This window comes from Quercus robur, chromosome 1 (assembly GCF_932294415.1).
Source record: "Quercus robur chromosome 1, dhQueRobu3.1, whole genome shotgun sequence".
Lineage (NCBI taxonomy): Eukaryota > Viridiplantae > Streptophyta > Magnoliopsida > Fagales > Fagaceae > Quercus > Quercus robur.
The window spans coordinates 35442500-35460890 of record NC_065534.1 but is presented as its reverse complement, the minus strand read 5'-3'; the positions used below and the strand labels follow the sequence as shown (position 1 = coordinate 35460890).

Genomic DNA, 18391 nt, shown 5'->3' with positions numbered 1-18391 from the left:
CTCTCACTATTTGAATCATGGGATGAATGACGGGTCCTTTTTGAAATAGGGGATGATGAAACATCAATTACTGGTTCTTTTCCACGAGAGGAATGACGAGACATCTACAAAAGAACAGACACACAGTAGAGAACTAATCGCAAAACCACAAGACACAAACATAAACTTGATTAGATCCAAGTTAGTCCATGAAATAAGCACATAATCATACATAGGAAGAAATTTCACTCAAACATGTTCAATGAACCAAATATGCAGTAATGGGTAGCTAGCCTGATGGTTTAAGCATGTGCAACACTGGTGCATGTGGTGTGCATATTTGATGTATGTGTAGGCAAGGTTAAGCACATTCTAAACCATGAAGTCCTCAAAAACACAAGTAAATGTCTTTGAGACATTTTACAGTGAGCATGATATGACAACACAACACAAACAAGACATACTACTAAAAAATGAAAGGCAAACATGAAAACATGTAATGTAGGCACCATACACCCAAAACCAACAAAACCCATATAACCAACTCAGCCAAAATATACCCAAACCATCATATTCAAATATCATATTTTTCAAAACTCAACAAAACTCAAAATCCAAGAAATCAAGGGGTAGAAACAGAAAATACATAGAGAAAATGACAAAACTCATACCTTTTCTCGAAGATTGGTGAAGAGATGACGAAGAAAATGGAGGTTTTGTGAGTAAACACGGTGAGTTTGGAAGAGGGAGACACTGAACAGTCACAATAAGTGAGGGAAAAATGAAAAGTTTTTGAAAACTGCCCTGAAAATAACCCTCATTGTGCAAAACACGCGATTTTCACGACTAGATTGAGTCGTGAACAAGTCGCCAATTCAAGTCGCCAAAAATGTGTGTGACAAAATTTTAAAAATTTGTTAAAGTTTTTTTCGCGATTGGAAGGTCCATTCGCGAGTGAGTCACTACAGGATTCGCCAAACATTTTGAGTAAAACTCACGACTAGAGCTTCCACTTGCGAACTAGTCGCCAAACTGAGTCGCGAAAATTCTAAAAACCCAGATTTTTGAAAATTTTTCTAGGTCTTTTTCGCGACTGGGGGCTCGACTCACCAGAGAGTCGTAAAAGCTTCTGAGTAAGCTTGCGACTAGGGGCTCGCAACTGGATTATCTCGCGAGAGTGAGTCACCAAAACAGAGTTGCACAGTTTTTGAAATTTTTGGAAATTTTCAAAACAAAAACACTTTCCAAAAACAATTAAAACACTCAAAAATCTTTTTGTGTTTGATCAACATATAATTAAGCATGTGCAACACATTTAATCAAGTACAATCATACAAATGAATAAGGCATTCATTAAACATAGACATGTGTGATGTGTGTGGGTATCAAAGATGAGATAATCTTTAGTCTAATGTGAAACTTCAATGATTAATTCAACTAAGACATACACAATTAGCACGAGGAAAAGTGACCAATCTCAATTATAGAAGTATGTATATATGACCTCCCACAAAACTTGATAACATAAACTTTGAAACTTTTCATTTGGCTTTATACACATCATAACACTTGATCATTTTGAATCAATACATCTCATTTTGAGATTGATGCCTGATATTTTTGATATTTCAATTTGATGAACAGGCCTTTGGCTTTTTGGGCATCATACATTTTCATATAAGTCGCTTTCCCTTTTTCCTAGTCAAATACTAGTATGTGCGACGGCTTTTGCAGCTCATTATCTCTTTTCATTTTGAGATTTACATTGGTTGAACTCTTTAAGCAAAAAAATAAAAGAGTGGGAAGATATATAGGCACAAGTCTATGCAAGTCTCAAGATCAACAAAACCATTAACTAATCATTCATGACAAGTTTGAAGATCTATTTACAACAATCACATAGATGCCAAGATTTTTCCCACAATGATATAAGTGCATAAAGAACAAGCTACACTTGCAAATGCACAAAGCCATAAGTATGAAGGTACAAGGCAAAATATGCATGTGACATAACACAAAAATGCTGATAAAACTTTTTGGATTTTCTACTTTTTATGTGTTTTTGGATTTTTTGATACAAAAACAAGTAAAGATTGATAAAAAAAAATGTAAAAACATTCAAAGCAAATAACAAACAAACACAAACATGCTATATAAATAGCCAATAAGATAGTGTGTGCTAAACAGCAGTGAGAGCAAATCCAAATATATAAGTAAAGCACACATCACACATGAGATTCAAGGAATTGTACCAATACCGATAGTCTTACAAAGTGATTCAAACCGTGGACCATCAAGAGGTTTGATAAAGATATCCGCTTTTTGGTTGTCCGTATGTATGAATTCAAGATACATAACTTTATCTTCCACCAAATCCTGGATGAAGTGGTAACGTATCTCTATGTGCTTCGACTTTGAATGCTAAATTGGATTCTTAGATAGATTTATAGCACTAGTGTTATCACAGAATACACACATTGTATCTTGGGGAATCTCGTAGTCGTAAAGTAGCTTTTTCATCTAGAAAAGTTGTGTGCAGCAACTCCCAGCAGTTATGTACTCTACTTCTGCTGTAGAGAGAGACACATAATTTTGTTTCTTGCTCATCCAAGAGACAAGATTGTTCCCAAGATAGAAACAGCCACCTAAGGTACTCTTCTGGTCATCTACACTTCTAGCCTAATTTGCATCTGAATAACCTACAAGGCAAGTATTTGAATCCTTTGAGTACCACAAGCCATAATTTGGAGTGCCATTGATGTATCTTATGATTTGCTTCACCGCTATTCTTCTTGTGAAATTAATATGCTCTCCTTCTTTTGTTTGACTTGAAGGCCCAAGAAAAATGTAAGCTCCCCCACCATACTCATCTCAAATTCTTTCTTCATCTCCTTGGAGAACTCTATAGGTCGAGCATCAATGGTAACTCCAAATACTATGTCATCAATATATACTTGAGCCATGAGGAGGTAGTTCTCATCATTCTTGACAAATAGAGTCCGGTCGGCATATCCTCTTTTAAATCCTCTATCCAAGAGGTAATGTGTAACCCGATCAGACCAAGCTCTAAGAGCTTCTTTCAAGCCATAAAGAGTCTTCTTCAATCTCAACACGTGATCTGGGAAGTGAGGATCTTGAAAACCTTTGAGTTGTTCAACAAACACTTCTTCATTCAGATATCCATTGAGAAATGTACATTTCACATCCATTTGATAAAGTTTGAAGTTCATAGTACATGCAATTGACATAAGAATGCAGATAAACTCAAGCCTTGCTATGGGAGCGAAGGATTCATCAAAATCTACTCGTTCTGCCTGAGTATATCCTTGAGCCACCAACCAAGACTTATTCCGTATAATCTCTCCATCTTCATCGGTCTTGTTCTTGAAGATCCATTTGGTGCCGATAACATGAACATTTTCAAGCCTAGGAACGAGTTCCCATACATCATTTCTTATAAATTGATTCAGTTCTTCATGCATTGATTTAACCCAATTTTCATATTGCAGAGCTTTTTCTACCCTTTTTGGCTCAAATTGGGCAAGGTAGCAATGGTATGTTACATGACTGGCCAGAAGTATGTTTCCCTTTCTAAGATGAAGACCTTCATTTAGAGACCTAATGATGTTACTATCTGAATGGTTTTTAACCACTCTTGACGATGACTTCTTTAAGGTGGACACTTCATCATTTTGGGAGATAGGAGGATGAACTTCTGGAGGAGTGTGAGGACTTGATGTTCTAGACATTGACCTTGTTTCCATTCTTGAGTTCACGGGAGTCAATTCCTTTTCCGGTGTAGGTTCTTCTCCTTCAATATCTTGGGCTTCGACCTCAACAGCAGTTCCTTTGGAGCTTGGTCCTTCTCCATCATCATCAATCTCTACTTTTGTTATAGCATTATCAATTTCCATATTGATGGACTCCATTACCATTTTTGTTCTCTTGTTGAAACTCTATATGCCCGGCTAGTAGTAGAATATCCAAGGAAGATGCCTTCATCGCTTTTTGCATCAAATTTTTCAAGGTTCTCCCGATCATTTAGAATGTAACACTTGCTTCTGAATACTCGGAAGTATTTCACTTTTGGCTTCTTTCCATTCCAAATTTCATATGCGATCTTCTTTGTTCCTGCTCGAAAGAATATTCTATTACCAATGTGACATGAAGTGTTCACGGCTTCTCCCCAAAACTTTTGAGGAATTTGCTTGTTGAGTAGTATAACTCGTGCCATTTCTTGAATCACCCAATTTTTCCTCTTAACTACCCCATTTTTTTGAGGAGTTTTGGGGGCTGAAAATTTTTTTTGGATCCCATTCTTCTCACAAAAAGACTCAAATCTTGCATTCTCAAACTCCTTCCCATGATCACTCCTTATCTTGACAATAGGAGCCCCTTTCTCGTTTTAAAGTCTCTTGCACAGAATTTCCGGTTTCTACATGCTTCTAATTTTTCTCTAAGAAACTTCACCCAAGTGTATCTTGAGAAATCACCAACAATGACCATGATGTACCTTTTTCCTCCCAAGCTTTCAATTCTTGTGGGCCCCATTTAGATCAACATGAAGAAGTTCTAAACAACGTGAAGTAGCAATCACTATTAAGATACCATAGTCACTCTCAACAGTCCCTTTGCCAAGAACTTGAGCATGACTTCCATCGCCAAATGTCACATAATCACCGATCTTCTCTTTAAGTGACTTAAACAGTGATTTATCTCCTGTCATATGGCGAGAGCAACCACTATCAAGATACCATAGACACGAATTAAATACCTTCAAAGAAGTGTGCACAAACAAGCAAACATGGGACAAGCACTCTTGACCTTCAAATAGAAAATTGTCTTCATTTTCTACACTTTTGTTAGATTGAATTTTCTTTTTAAGATTATCAATCTTTTCACACAATATTCTATTTCTTCTTTTATACTTCTTAATCAAAGAATTTGGCTCACATAGACTATTGTGTAGGATATGATTCTTATTTTCAAAATGTTTCAGCATGCGAACAAACATTCTAGCATGTTTCTTTGTTTTTAATAACTCCAGGAGTTCATTGTTAGGACAATCTTCAAACATACTCATAGAGTCATTATCACAAACATTTAAACCACAATTCAACATAGCCTTTTTCCATAGCTTCATCCTTAGCCAGGGGGTCTAGGATCGCATTTAGGTAATTAAACCATAGCAAGTGCACCTACTCTAATACCAATTGAAAGTTCAAATAGTGTGTAAAACACCTATGAACGTTTAGATCCCCAAATACAAAAATACCAACACAAGCTTATAATCAAACAATATATGTGCGGAATATGAAATATAAGCTATACCCAAATTGGTAACACACTCTAAACCATAATTAAATATAATCACAATAGTAATTAAAAGGTAAAGAGTAAAGGAAGAAAGATGCAAACACAAAGATAACACGGCGATGTGTTATCAAAGAGGAAATTGAAGTACTCGGCGAAAAACCTCTCCGCCGCTCTCCAAGCGGTCAATAATCCACTAGAGAATGAAGTTGAGATATATGAATAGCAGAAGACCCTCCAAGCCTAATCTACCCAGTGCACTTAAGCCCTCCAAGCTTCATGCTCCAACAGGGTTATGCCGAACCTTGTCTTCTCTAGCTTACAGGATCTCACAATCGCCCATTGCAACAACCAAAATGAATTGGTCCCTTCTGAACTGCTTTCCAAGCACCAAAATACTTCCTCACTGATATGGGTATGGTGAGATAATGATTTGGCGAAATGTACCTCTTAAGGATATGTCAATGGAGAGGGTGAAAGTAGAGGAATTCAGAGAATCAAAGGATGAAGATTGTGGATGAGTCAATCTTATTTTTCGCTAGGGTTTCTCTCTTAAAATTCTCTCTGGAAGCTGTCTACATTTCATGGGTATAAGGGTATTTATAGTAAGGTGTATGAGCAATGCGAAAAGTTAGTTGGAACGAGTTGCGAGTTTGAGTCACAAGCTAATTGCCTGACCAGATTGGAAGTTTTGTCCTGTAGTGGTCCAACTGGTGTGACCCTTTAACTCTCCTTGCATGCTTCACACGTGTGCCATTCTAGTGTGACCCTTTAGCTCTCCCTTGAATTGCACACTTCTTAAGATTTCTTCACACTCTTACACACACTACCTTTACATAATTCCCACCTAAATACAGGGTATCTAATTTCTAAATTACAAGAAAATTTGGTACGGAATAAAGCCAACACATGATTGAATAAATTCAACCTTACAGGAAGTGTAGAGAATCTACTTTCGATTGGTTAAGCTGTGATAGATAGGCTATCGAAAATACAAATTCGATTGAACGAGCATTGGAATATATCGAAGGGTTGTTTCGTGGGTATAAGGGTATTTATAGTAGGGTGTATAAGTAATGCGAAGAGTTAGTTGGAACGAGTCGCGAGTTTGAGTCACAAGCTAATTGTCTGACCAGATTGGAAGTTTTGTCCTGTAGTGCTCCAACTGGCGTGACCCTTTAGCTCTCCTTACATGCTTCACACATGTGTCATTCTGGCGTGACCCTTTAGCTCTCCCTTGAATTGCACACTTCTTGAGATTTCTTCACACTCTTTCACACACTACCCTTACATGATTCCCACCTAAATACAGGGTATCTAATTTCTAAATTACAAGAAAATTTGGTATGGAATAAAGCCAACACATGATTGAATAAATTCAACCTTACAGGAAGTGTAGAGAATCTACTTTTGATTGATTAAGCTGTGATAGATAGGCTATCGAAAATACAAATTCGATTGAACAAGCATTGGAATATATCGAAGGGTTGTTTTGTGGGTATAAGGGTATTTATAGTAGGGTGTATGAGCAATGCGAAGAGTTAGTTGGAACGAGTCGCGAGTTTGAGTCACGAGCTAATTGCCTGACTAGATTGGAAGTTTTGTCCTGTAGTGCTCTAACAGGCGTGACCCTTTAGCTCTCCCTTGAATTGCACACTTCTTGAGATTTCTTCACACTCTTTCACACACTACCCTTACATAATTCCCACCTAAATACAGGGTATCTAATTTCTAAATTACAAGAAAATTTGGTACGGAATAAAGCCAACACATGATTGAATAAATTCAACCTTATAGGAAGTGTAGAGAATCTACTTTCGATTGATTAAGCTGTGATAGATAGGCTATTGAAAATACAAATTTGATTGAACGAGCATTGGAATATATCGAAGGGTTGTTGAAAGATTCAGTTTCTTTCTCTTTGAGCTGCTACTTGGATTCTTAATCTTAATCTTTGATCACTCATTACAGATTCTATTAAGATTACAATGTAATAGAATTTGCAAATCTAAAACCTAACAAGTATATATACACCCTCTCATATATATATATATATGAGATCCATATATGCATCAATCCCACATATATGTGAGATAAATACATATATTTTTTGATACCGGATTTTGGCCGGCCCCGATTCACGTGTAAAAGCAAATGCCAAAATAAAAAAAAAAAAATTTGAAAAAAAGGAGCAAAATTACAAGTTTCAAAGCCAAAAGGGTAAAAAATAAATAAAACATGATCAGATAATGGATCAAAGGGTCATAACATTTAAAATCCCTTTTGATAGCAATTGAGGCCAAGACCCTAATGGGTATGGTAAAAAATTTGACTTTTTAATTTAACCGTCGGATCAAGCTGAATTTTGGGCCGTTTTGTAGGGCATATTTTTCCCTTCAAAAAGATATTTTACGAGCCAAAATCAGAGTCGAAACGGATGAGATGTCACCAAAATACCAAAAACCCTAATAAAATTGCACAATAAATTGTACTGATTAGGTAGGAATTGAAGCAATTCAGCTAAAACAACTTGAAGAATGAGATAGCTTGATCCCGATTAACTAATTCAATTACCCAAGTTGATTAATTAGGTTTAATGGATCAAAGGGTCATAACATTTAAAATCCCTTGTGATAGCAATTGAGGCCAAGACCTTAACTGGGTATGGTAAAAAATTTGACTTTTTAATTTAACCGTTGGATCAAGTTGAATTTTTGGCTGTTTTGTAGGGCATATTTTTCCCTTCAAAAAGATATTTTACGGGCCAAAATCGGAGTTGAAACAGATGAGATGTCACCAAAATACCAAAAACCCTAATAAAATCGCACAATGAATTGTACCGATTAGGTAGGAATTAAAGCAATTTAGTTAAAACAACTTGAAGAATGAGATAGCTTGACCCCAGTTAATTAATTCAATTATCCAAGTTGATTAATTAGGTTCAATTGCATGCAAATCGTGAAGGCGCCAACAAATCACCAAAAATACTAAGTGTAGCTAAAAATAAATTAGATACGGTGATTTGTTGACAAATGGGGAAAATCTCGCAAGGCAAAAACCCCATCGGGTGATTTTAAGGTCACCACTCCCAAAAATCCACTAAACAACAATCAAGCAGTTACAAGTATAAGAAATCTTACCAACTACTCTAGCCTATCCTGAAATACCAACATACAGTTGAATCTTTACTCTAATACCCAATTGGACTTGATCTTGTAATAGCCTTATTTCCTTTGATGCACAAACCTCTAATTTGTGACTAACCCTTTGCATGGATCCCAAGTACGTGACTAACTCCAGCAACTTGAACACATGTTGTTGGCTGTAAAGTTTTTCACTTTATCAACAATGAAGATTTGGAAGCACTCGATTACAAAACCCTATGGCGTACAAACTCAGTAACTTCACACAAAGAAAAAAAGTCTCTTGGTTTCTATATCTGTGTGTGATGGCCTTTAAAATAAGCCTTATATATGTTTAGTTGTGAGAAAAGAAATCCTAAACAAATACATAAGAATAGGCCAAATTTCAGATCTGGAAATTTTGAAATTGTAATTCTTGATAGATCAAGCTACTGTCGAGCTATCTGTCGAGCTAACTATCGAGCTTCACGTTAAGTCTCGATAGCAGGCATCTGTTGAGCTATCTGTCGAGACTTAATGAACAATTTTTCTTCACTTGTTTCTTGGACCAATCTTCATGTCTTTAATACTTGACTTGAACAACATGTTTCTTGAAGTACTAAACCCATATTTGATCTACCCAATTGCAAGTAAAGTGCATTTTGTCTAAGGATTAACCAATTATAACAAATATGACCCTAACAATCTCCCCATTTGGAAATCCGTGACAAAAACATAAAAAGAAATTATGAGAGAAGTCTAACACAATTATCCCATAATATACAAAAGAACATAAGTCTAACCCTAACACGAACTCTTGAAAAACTTTGCAAGAAGAGAGATCGTGGCATGGTAGACTTGCAACCTGTCTTAACTGAAACACTTAAACAAGATTCATCAAGGCATCAAGTGTGAAACATAGACAAGTTGTATACAAGAAGAAACATGTGTATAAAGATAGAAAAGAAACAACACGTGTGAGACAAAGGTGAAGAAAAACATACATCATCTCATATATATATATATATATATATATCAAAGAAGTACAATGTATGTAATAAAAGTGATCACAAGACCATGGTACATGTAATGAGAAATACATCAAAACCTCACTACATCCCTCAAAAACATTCTCCTCCTATCTAGTATGTCCTATGCTAGCTCTCCCCCCAACACCGAGACTACTTTCATCTACAAAACTACTTCCCCTTTTTGTCACGAGTGACAAAGGGTGTATCATTGAGAGGTCGTCATCTCATCATCATACTTTGAGCTAGAAGCATCATCATCATCATCTCCACCATCTAAAGAAGAAGACTCCTCAGCATGCTCTGGTGAAGGTGAGGGCGTAAAACCACCAAGTCGAGACTGGCGGCAAGCGATACGACCGATTTTGGTGTTCGTCTGACACATCTCATCGGATAGATGGTCCAGATGACTACCAAAATCAGCATGCATGTGTTGAAGCTGCTCCATGATGTCAACAAGGGAGATAGCGGCCCAAGATGAGGAAGAAGGGGCAGAGGAGGAAGAGGGTCGAAAGAAAGGGGCTGCAGGATTTGCTAGGGCTGCATCTATAGGCTTCACACACAGCTGCTTTGCAACAAGCTATGCTGCACTCCACCGAATAGATTCCTTACTAATGGCACCCATGACATAGAAGTGAGGAGTTGGGGGGGGGGGGGATAGTGATGTGCATGTGGATGAGGATACGTGTGATAGCCGAAGGAAAGATGAGCTTATTATGTGTAGCTGTGTCACGATAGCAATCTATAATAGATTCTATCATGTGTGATGGAAAGTCTATAGAAAGACCTTCCAAGAGGGAAAGAAGAAAACAAGCACAAGGCTCGGTGATAGTGTTATAGCGAGATTGTGGAGTAAGTACAAAGGTCATCACCATATTAAGAAACCTGACATTTGATGGAAAATTATTGAATACTCTGATAGTACCATAAATGTGTACTCCCCCCTCTCACATGAATTGTAGGTCCCACCGTAAATCTAATACTATATATAAAAGCAGAAGCCTTTCCTTACAATTAATGAGGTGTTGTCACGTTAGAGAAAAAGACCACTTAAAAAACAACCATGTATACAATTTATTCTTTAAAATATCATACGGTGCGTTTGGAAGACTCACTTTCATCAAACGTATATCTATAAAAACACCAAGCTGCTTATCCAAAAAAAAAAAAAAAAAAGCAAACCCTAAAACACAAAGCCATATTTCCTGACCGAAAGTTCAGACTCACTCTGACTTCCACCTCTTCGCTGCAACTCCATAGACACACAGATTAGAATACCGTGTTCCAGACCAACAAGCATACGAAAAAAGAAAATCCAAAAGGAAGCGAAAAAAAAGACTTTGTTCATCTTCTGCAACAGTGAAAACTGGAAAACTTTGTTTGTCCTCTGCAACAACAGGCGATTTAGAAGCGATTCAGAAGATAATTTAGAAGGTAGGCATGTTTTTTCCCCATTTTTTTTGTTTTCTATTCAATTAATGTTTCCAGGGTTTTGAAAAGGCTACATTTTTCCTTAATTTCCGACTTATTTTTACAATTTCTTGAGTTCTGTTTGTTTAATTGTTGTATTTTGTTTGGCAGTTTTTTTGGTTATGTTTTTGCTTTTTGAATCCTACCTAAATTTTAATGGTTGGTTATCTTTTAAACTTAATAATTTCATTATAATTTTTGTGTTTTTTGTTTTCTCTCTTACCTATTTTGTTATTTGTAAGGGGGAGTGAAATTGTGGAATTTTGAATATTTGCTCATGGTTATTTTTTGTTTTCCATGAAGAGTTTGTTAATGACCATATTTATGAGACAGATTCTTTAAGTGACATGCATGGTTTATGTGAAGGGAGTATTTTCCTGCAATTGCATTCTTCATATTTGTTTGGTTTTTTAATCTGCTTCTTCTACTGTTTTTTAAATTATTATTATATTTAGGGATTCTAATCATAGTATACTTTTGAAAGTTCTGTTATTGTTAGAACTTTAGTATGTGTGTAACTAACTTGATCCTATTTTTTGGTTCCTAAGTTATTTGGACTTTGACCACCAAAAATCTTGCTTCCCTCAACCGGTGGTACTCTGTTACCGGGTGAGTTTTCTTTTTTGCTTTCTTTGATTTTTGATTTTTGATTATTATAAATTTTTAAAAGAAAAAAACCAAAATCATGTGATAATTATGATTTATGTTTACTGCAATTTGGGTCCCTTGTCAGACTTAGACCGCCAAAAGTACTGGTATCAATAGATTGTTTTTTTTTTTTTCTATTTTTTAGATTTGGGTATGAAATGTTACTTTTGATTGAGCTTTTTTGTTGGATAGGTTTAGATTTGATTCGTTTTTGTTTTGGGTTTCTGGATTCTCTATCAAAATGTTTTTTTTTTTCTCAATTTTAAATATGATTTATTCTTTTGAAAGACTTGATTTTGATTTAGGGTTACGTTTTTGGTCCAGCACCACCCATCTTCAGCTCCATTTAATCATAGCATTGATGGTGATTTTGGTTTAGGGTTATGTTTCTCTGCTTTGTTCGTTGTCTGCCCCCATCACTTCTCTTCAACGTTGTATTCGAAAGGTACGCATGATTTTCTTGGAACTTCTCACTTGCACTTTTTATATATATGTTTCTTTAAATTTTAAGTTAATTAGTTTATTTAGTCCAAATAGATTTTGTAGCTATCTGAATTCTAGGCTGTACATGAACCACTAACACATGCAGAATCAAGGTTTGATTCATCGTGGTCCAAACCTTCATTTTTCATATTTAAATTTTCACTGAACTGCTGCATTACTTTTTACAATTCAACCCATATTTTCAATGTTTTCTTAGGCTTTGTTTGCAATATTTCTTTCATCTTTCTCTGCTGCAATTTAAAATTGCTATGTTTTTTTTTTTTTTTTTTTTAGCAATCAGAAATAATGGTTGCAATTATATGTATTGTCCTCTTTGCATTTTCACTAAGAATAGTTAGGTATACAAAAGTGCTCACCACAGCCAAGAAAGAGAACCGAAAATCCATAAACTAATACCAAAGCAGTAGTAAAAGTGTTAAACTTGAAACTAAAATCTTATGAATAGTGGAGCTAAGGAAGATGTTTTGCACAGATCATGCACCTGTAGACCAGTAAAAAATAGAGCACACCAGTTACACATCACACGCATGATACAATGCACTTGAAATTCCACTAGACATGAATTGGATCTTACCTTTTGCTGTAGGACTTTAAAAGTAGGAAGTAAGGCTACAACATTTGATGCAACAATAAAAATAATTTGTAATCTCTGCTCTAATGGTTAAGAGATGTCATTTTTTGGTTTCACATGCTGTGCAAAGCAAAAACCAGCTCAGCTAGATGATTTCATTATTTGGTTTCAATTAAAATCTTTGAACAATGGAAGGACATTCTTAAGTACGTAAAAAAAAAAAAAAAAAAAAAAAAAAAAAAAAAAAAAAAAAAAAAAAAAAGTTCCAATAAATCATTGAGGATGACTTTGAGATGAGAAAAGTTGCATAGATCACAATTATCTATAGAAACATCATGCCAAGTCAAATTAAATTAAAGGGAGTAGATATATCATAGTCTCTAAAGAGAATAATTGCATAGATCACTATTACCCATAGAAATCCTTGGCATGTTAAATCAAATTAAAAGGACAAGGAATATCATAAAACAAAAAAGAACCCCTTCCAACAAAAAGATGACTCAATTTTACATTTCTCTGGAGAATGTGAGAAGGGCTACAATGTTTCTAATTGTAACATTTTTAGTGGATGGACAATCCCCATCTCTTCTTCTGCCTAAAGAAAGAAAGAATTTAGATAGATATACAAAATTGTCACTATTGTTTCATCTTAGAGGCACCATATCACAATTCATGTAAGCGAGAAGTGAGATCAATGAAGATGTCTTCACTGCACGAAATTGTGAGACCACCCATTGGATGATCATACCCGAATTCTTCCTCAGCCTTACTTAGCAATTCTAGAAATGAAGGCTGGTTCAAGAATGATATAGGAATTACAAAGCGCCTCATTTCGCTCTCTTTAACATAAACTGCAATGTAGCCTTTTGGAACATCTATAGATGTTGAAGCTAATTGCTTTCTGAATGAGTTGGAGCGTCGAAGAATGTGCCTATTGCAACAGATTAGGCAAACTAATTCTTATATATATAAAAAAAAAAAAAAAAAAAAAAAAAAAAAAAAAAAAGAAAAGAAAAGAAAAGAAAAAAGATTAAGCAAACTGATTAGAAAGCATAGTAAAAAAAAAAAAAAAAAAAAAAAAAGAACAAAAAAGAGAGAATCCTAACAGTATATTTTATTACTGTAAAACTAAGTTATTAAATTGCTTTAGATAGTGCAGAAATTGACCAAAAACCAAAAGCAGAATCATTATATACAAAATAGAGCATAAAATATTACTTTATGTTGTTAAATTTGAGTTTGGTATTGATTCAAAATTTGTAATGTTTCATATATATAAAACTACCATGTTTTCTAAATTTTAGATAATTATAATTAATTATAAGACACTACATGTTTTATAGGATCTCAGTTTCTAGCACCTCATGTATATTGACTCTTATCAGGAATTCTATATTTATAATGACATATTTTCCCTCACATGTTAATTCAGATCAGTCATCCTTAACATATAAGACTTATGGCTACTATTTGAGAAGAACTACTGAATTAAATTGAAAGGTTAGAAAAGCCTAATTTTCCTTTGTAGCTATTATAGAATTTTTGTTAATGCCTGATTAAAAAAAGGTAGAACTAAAATAGTTTTGAATATTATCAAATATGGACTCTTTGATTCTAAAAATAAATGCTAAAACTTATTTCTTTCCTTTACCATGATATGATGGCAAAAAAGAAAAAAAAAATTAAAATGCAAGAGAAGCACGCCTAAAAAGATGAATGCTAATGTTTGAGAAACGATCCAAAAGAAAATGGCATGAAAGAAAAAATAGTTTACAAAATAAACCTACCTAGGCTAGGAAATTCAGGGGAATGGACATTGTTGAAAAAAAAAAAAAATAAAAAAAAAAAATAAAAAAGGAGGGATAGTGCAGCATTAACTCATGACTGCTTTTTGTTGTATTCACCTAGTACAAGTATGAACCTTTTTGCGTCAAGAGGTTCGCTTCTCTTTCTACCACTTTGTACTTATTAGTTCTTTAAACATTCTTTTTTAAAAATTTGAAAATAAAACTTTCAATTCACATATGATTATTAGATATTGATGTTGACATGGGCCATTCCTTTGGAGAAACTAAGTTGAACGTGAGTACGGATGATACTTTGGTAGAAGATGGGTCTAATTGTTGTGATGCTCCTCAAGGAATCCATGAATAAGAAAATGAGTGGTTGTGAAGAATTTCCAAGTAAATGACTTAACTAAAATTTACAAGGGGAAAAAAAAAACTTGGCTTCCATTTTTGTTCATGTTATTAATGTTGTTCCTATATTTTAAAATTCATATAGGAAAATTTACTGATCCTTGGAATTTTGGCCCACCTTCTTTTGTATGCATGTATTGCGGTTCAATTTTATGGTATGAAGAGAGAATAGTAAAATCTAAGAGGCCTAGGAACTCAAAATTCTCTCTCTGTTGTATCTATTTAATTGTTAGTCTCTATCTTTCATACTATTGAATACTTTGTTTTGTAGAGTTATTTTGGAACTCCGTGCATCCATCTTAATTTCACTAATTTTTGCTTATAGGCTCAGGTTGTTGTTTTTCCTATTAAATAAGTAGTTTTGTACTCAAAGTTGTTGGTTTGTAAGTGAATGGTTTGATTCAAGTGCTAATTTGAAGATTTTATTGATTAAGGTAGATCAAGATCTTTTTTTCATACCTAGGTGTGGGTAGACTCATTACATGAAGTTGAGTGTCTATGTGTTGAATTAGCAACATGTGGAGGATTTTTTATATTATTTTTAAAATGTATTTGAACAATGGTAATTTACACCATCTGTTTAGTGCACATTTTTTATAACCCGGATTTGTTTTCTTTTCTTACATGCTTGCTTTTTGTTTCCTTTAAAAAGATGCATGGAATGCCAAGTTGCCTTTGTTTTTTTTTTTTTTTTTTTTTTTTTTTTTTGGTTTTTTTTCCCCTTTGATGGTGATGATGCCGAAAATCGTCAGTAAACCACACGATACTCACGTGCTTAAGATGATACCTGCGAGACAAAAACAAAGAAAAACCTTAGGAGAGTACCGATGTGGTACCGGCCAAAGACCCTCCAAAGGTTAAGTCAGAAAACCTTTCACAACTCTAGAGTGCCAGAGTTAGGGTGAATTATGTGTACCTTGTTTTCTGAGAGCCTTTAGGTTTTTATAGTAGTGTAGAACCGACCTCTGTTTCTTGCGTAGGAAGGCGTTTCCTTATGGAGAAGATCATCATATGGGCGTATATTATGAGATTCTCCTCATGTTAGGATTCTATTCATATTGGGACACTATTGACTAGGGTTAATCGTGGGACACAAGTTGTTTCCAATTAGGATTACTTGGGGGTTACTTAAACCATGTGGATGCCACGTGGCCTTGAGACCCGTCCACCTTGTGTCCGCGCATCTTGGATCCGTCCACTGTTAGCCCACTAGTCTAGCACCGTCAGATTTATTTAAATGGACCCGTTGTCCCTAATTTTACCCTCTTCAGATGGAATGCCATGTCGTCTTTGGCAAGATGCTATATTGGATGGATGTCATCTACAAGAGTGACGTAGAAGGATATATTTAGTTATTGTTTTGGGATGTTATTCTATTTGGTCAAAGAGAACTTTTAAATCCTCTATTATTGTTGAGATTTGCATATTGTACAAATTTGTTTTACTGTGGTTAAAATAAGGTTAATTGATGCATTTTATTAGATATTATTATTATTGTAGATGTTTAAATGAAGTAGAGCTTGAACACTGACTGAACCCTACTGAATTGTTATAGTATTGTTAACTATTGTTTGTCCAAATTTATACGTAGTCTCTAATTTCAATGTTTTCTCTATTGTACATTTTTCCTTCTATGTGAATTAGATATGCCAATTGAAGAGTGGTTAATAGTATTGCTAACATATAATTTATAAGATTTCCAATTGAAAATCTACATTTTAAAGAAAGTTTGACTATGATGAGAACTATTTTGGTACTTATTTTTTCTAGCTATGATCACACATGTTTGGATTATGGGTCATCTTTGTTTACGATAGGTTTCGTTCCTCCATAACGCATGTCAGTAACATGTAAAATACTTTTTACATCATTTTATAGTTGTGAGCAAATTTAAGACTCCAACAATATTGAAATTCTTAAGATATCCTATAATGCCAAAGTAGGTATCTTAATTCTTTAATTTTTAGGTGGTAGTTCTAAATAAGTTGGCTTCCTGTCAAAATGATTGGATATGGAATTTTATGGTTGTGTTTTTTCTTTAATTCCTTCATCAAGAAAATGTTCAGTAGTTTTATTTTCACTGTCCAAGCATTTATATTCTATTTTGTGACTTCATTATTCCGCTCTAATATGAATGAGAATATTAAATTAAATAGTTAAAATTGAGTTTGGTGTTAAACAAAGTTCAAAAGTGATTTTATGGTTCATTTGTTTAAACACAACAAGCTTTTTTGGATTTTAGATAATTATAATTGTTAAGCTGGTATACATACAGTAAATGAAATTCAGTTTCTAGAGACTCATCCATTCTAAATACCTTTTTTCTTTCCACATGTTTTTGTAAAAGCATAAAGGCAGATAAGACAGATTATGATTTCTACAAAACATATAAAAATGGACATTCATTGTAATAATCACTTAAGCTATTGTGAAAATTTATAAATGTAACATTTCACTGAAATAGAAGCTTGGAATGGAACTTAGAGACAAATGTATCAATTATACTTATACAACTTAAAAAATTTATAATAACCTTTACGTTTATTTAAAAAATTTCTTTTATATTACAACACATATTGATGACATGCAAAGTCAAGAATATTTTAAATGACAACAACATAAATATAGGGTATTATATTGCATGTCTTATATGAAAGATAAAGGCCAAACCTATCAAAGAATTTTTATGGTGAGTGTTGTAAAGCTAACCCTAAATCATAAAATGACCCCGCGCATTGCGCGGGTTAAACATTAGTTTAATTAATGAGATCCACAGTTATGTGAGATGGGGGAGTACGCATTTATAGTATTCCAAGAGTACCCAATAATTATCCACATTTGATGGGCTGAATTAAATGTATATGACTCGATACTAATAAAATGAGAGAACTATATTTCTAAAAAATAAAATTTTTCGAAGATTTATCTTTCTTTTTTAATAACAAATAATAGTTTAAATATTTAGATATATGATCCCAAGTCAATAAAATATCAATCCACGGACAATCAACCCAATAGCAAAATGGAAAAATAAGGATGCAGGATCAATGAACCATGCATCAAAGCAAATTTCAAAACTGAGTTTGTCACGCTACATAATTTGATCCGCTATTCCACCCGGTGGCATTTTGATTCAATCTTTTTCGGATTCCTAAGAATCTAACTCAAGAAATGGGTACATAAAACAAGCCAGATTTTCTTTCACCCAGTAGCAATTGTCAATATACTGCATTGCGGATATATTTTGATGCCAACACACGACAATGATATGTGACCAAAGTATCTTATAAATCTTTTATTTATTTATTATTTTTTTATTACAATTTTAGGTTTTCTAGAAGACTAGAACAGATTAACCACAAAACGATGATAACCTCTATAAGCAGAGTGAGGGTTAATGGGTGTTTTAACTTAAAACACAAGATTATCTAGACCAGCCACACATAAATTGTAAATTCGGCACTTGGAGTATAGAATTTTAATAGAATTCAGTGCTCCAAATATCAGACTCAACACTAATCTGCAAACTCCTAAATAACTTCAAAGTGTCGAAAAACA

General features: G+C 34.2%; 1 long non-coding RNA gene across 1 annotated transcript; it reads left to right on the top strand.

Annotated features, from left to right (window-relative positions):
• Nucleotides 1-10579: 10579 nt before the first annotated feature.
• LOC126733075 (uncharacterized) lies at nt 10580-16251 on the top strand. Its single transcript, XR_007659616.1, has 4 exons — nt 10580-10876; nt 11461-11521; nt 11885-12005; nt 14068-16251. It is a non-coding gene; the product is annotated as an uncharacterized LOC126733075 (long non-coding RNA).
• The last annotated feature ends 2140 nt before the right edge of the window (nt 16252-18391 follow it).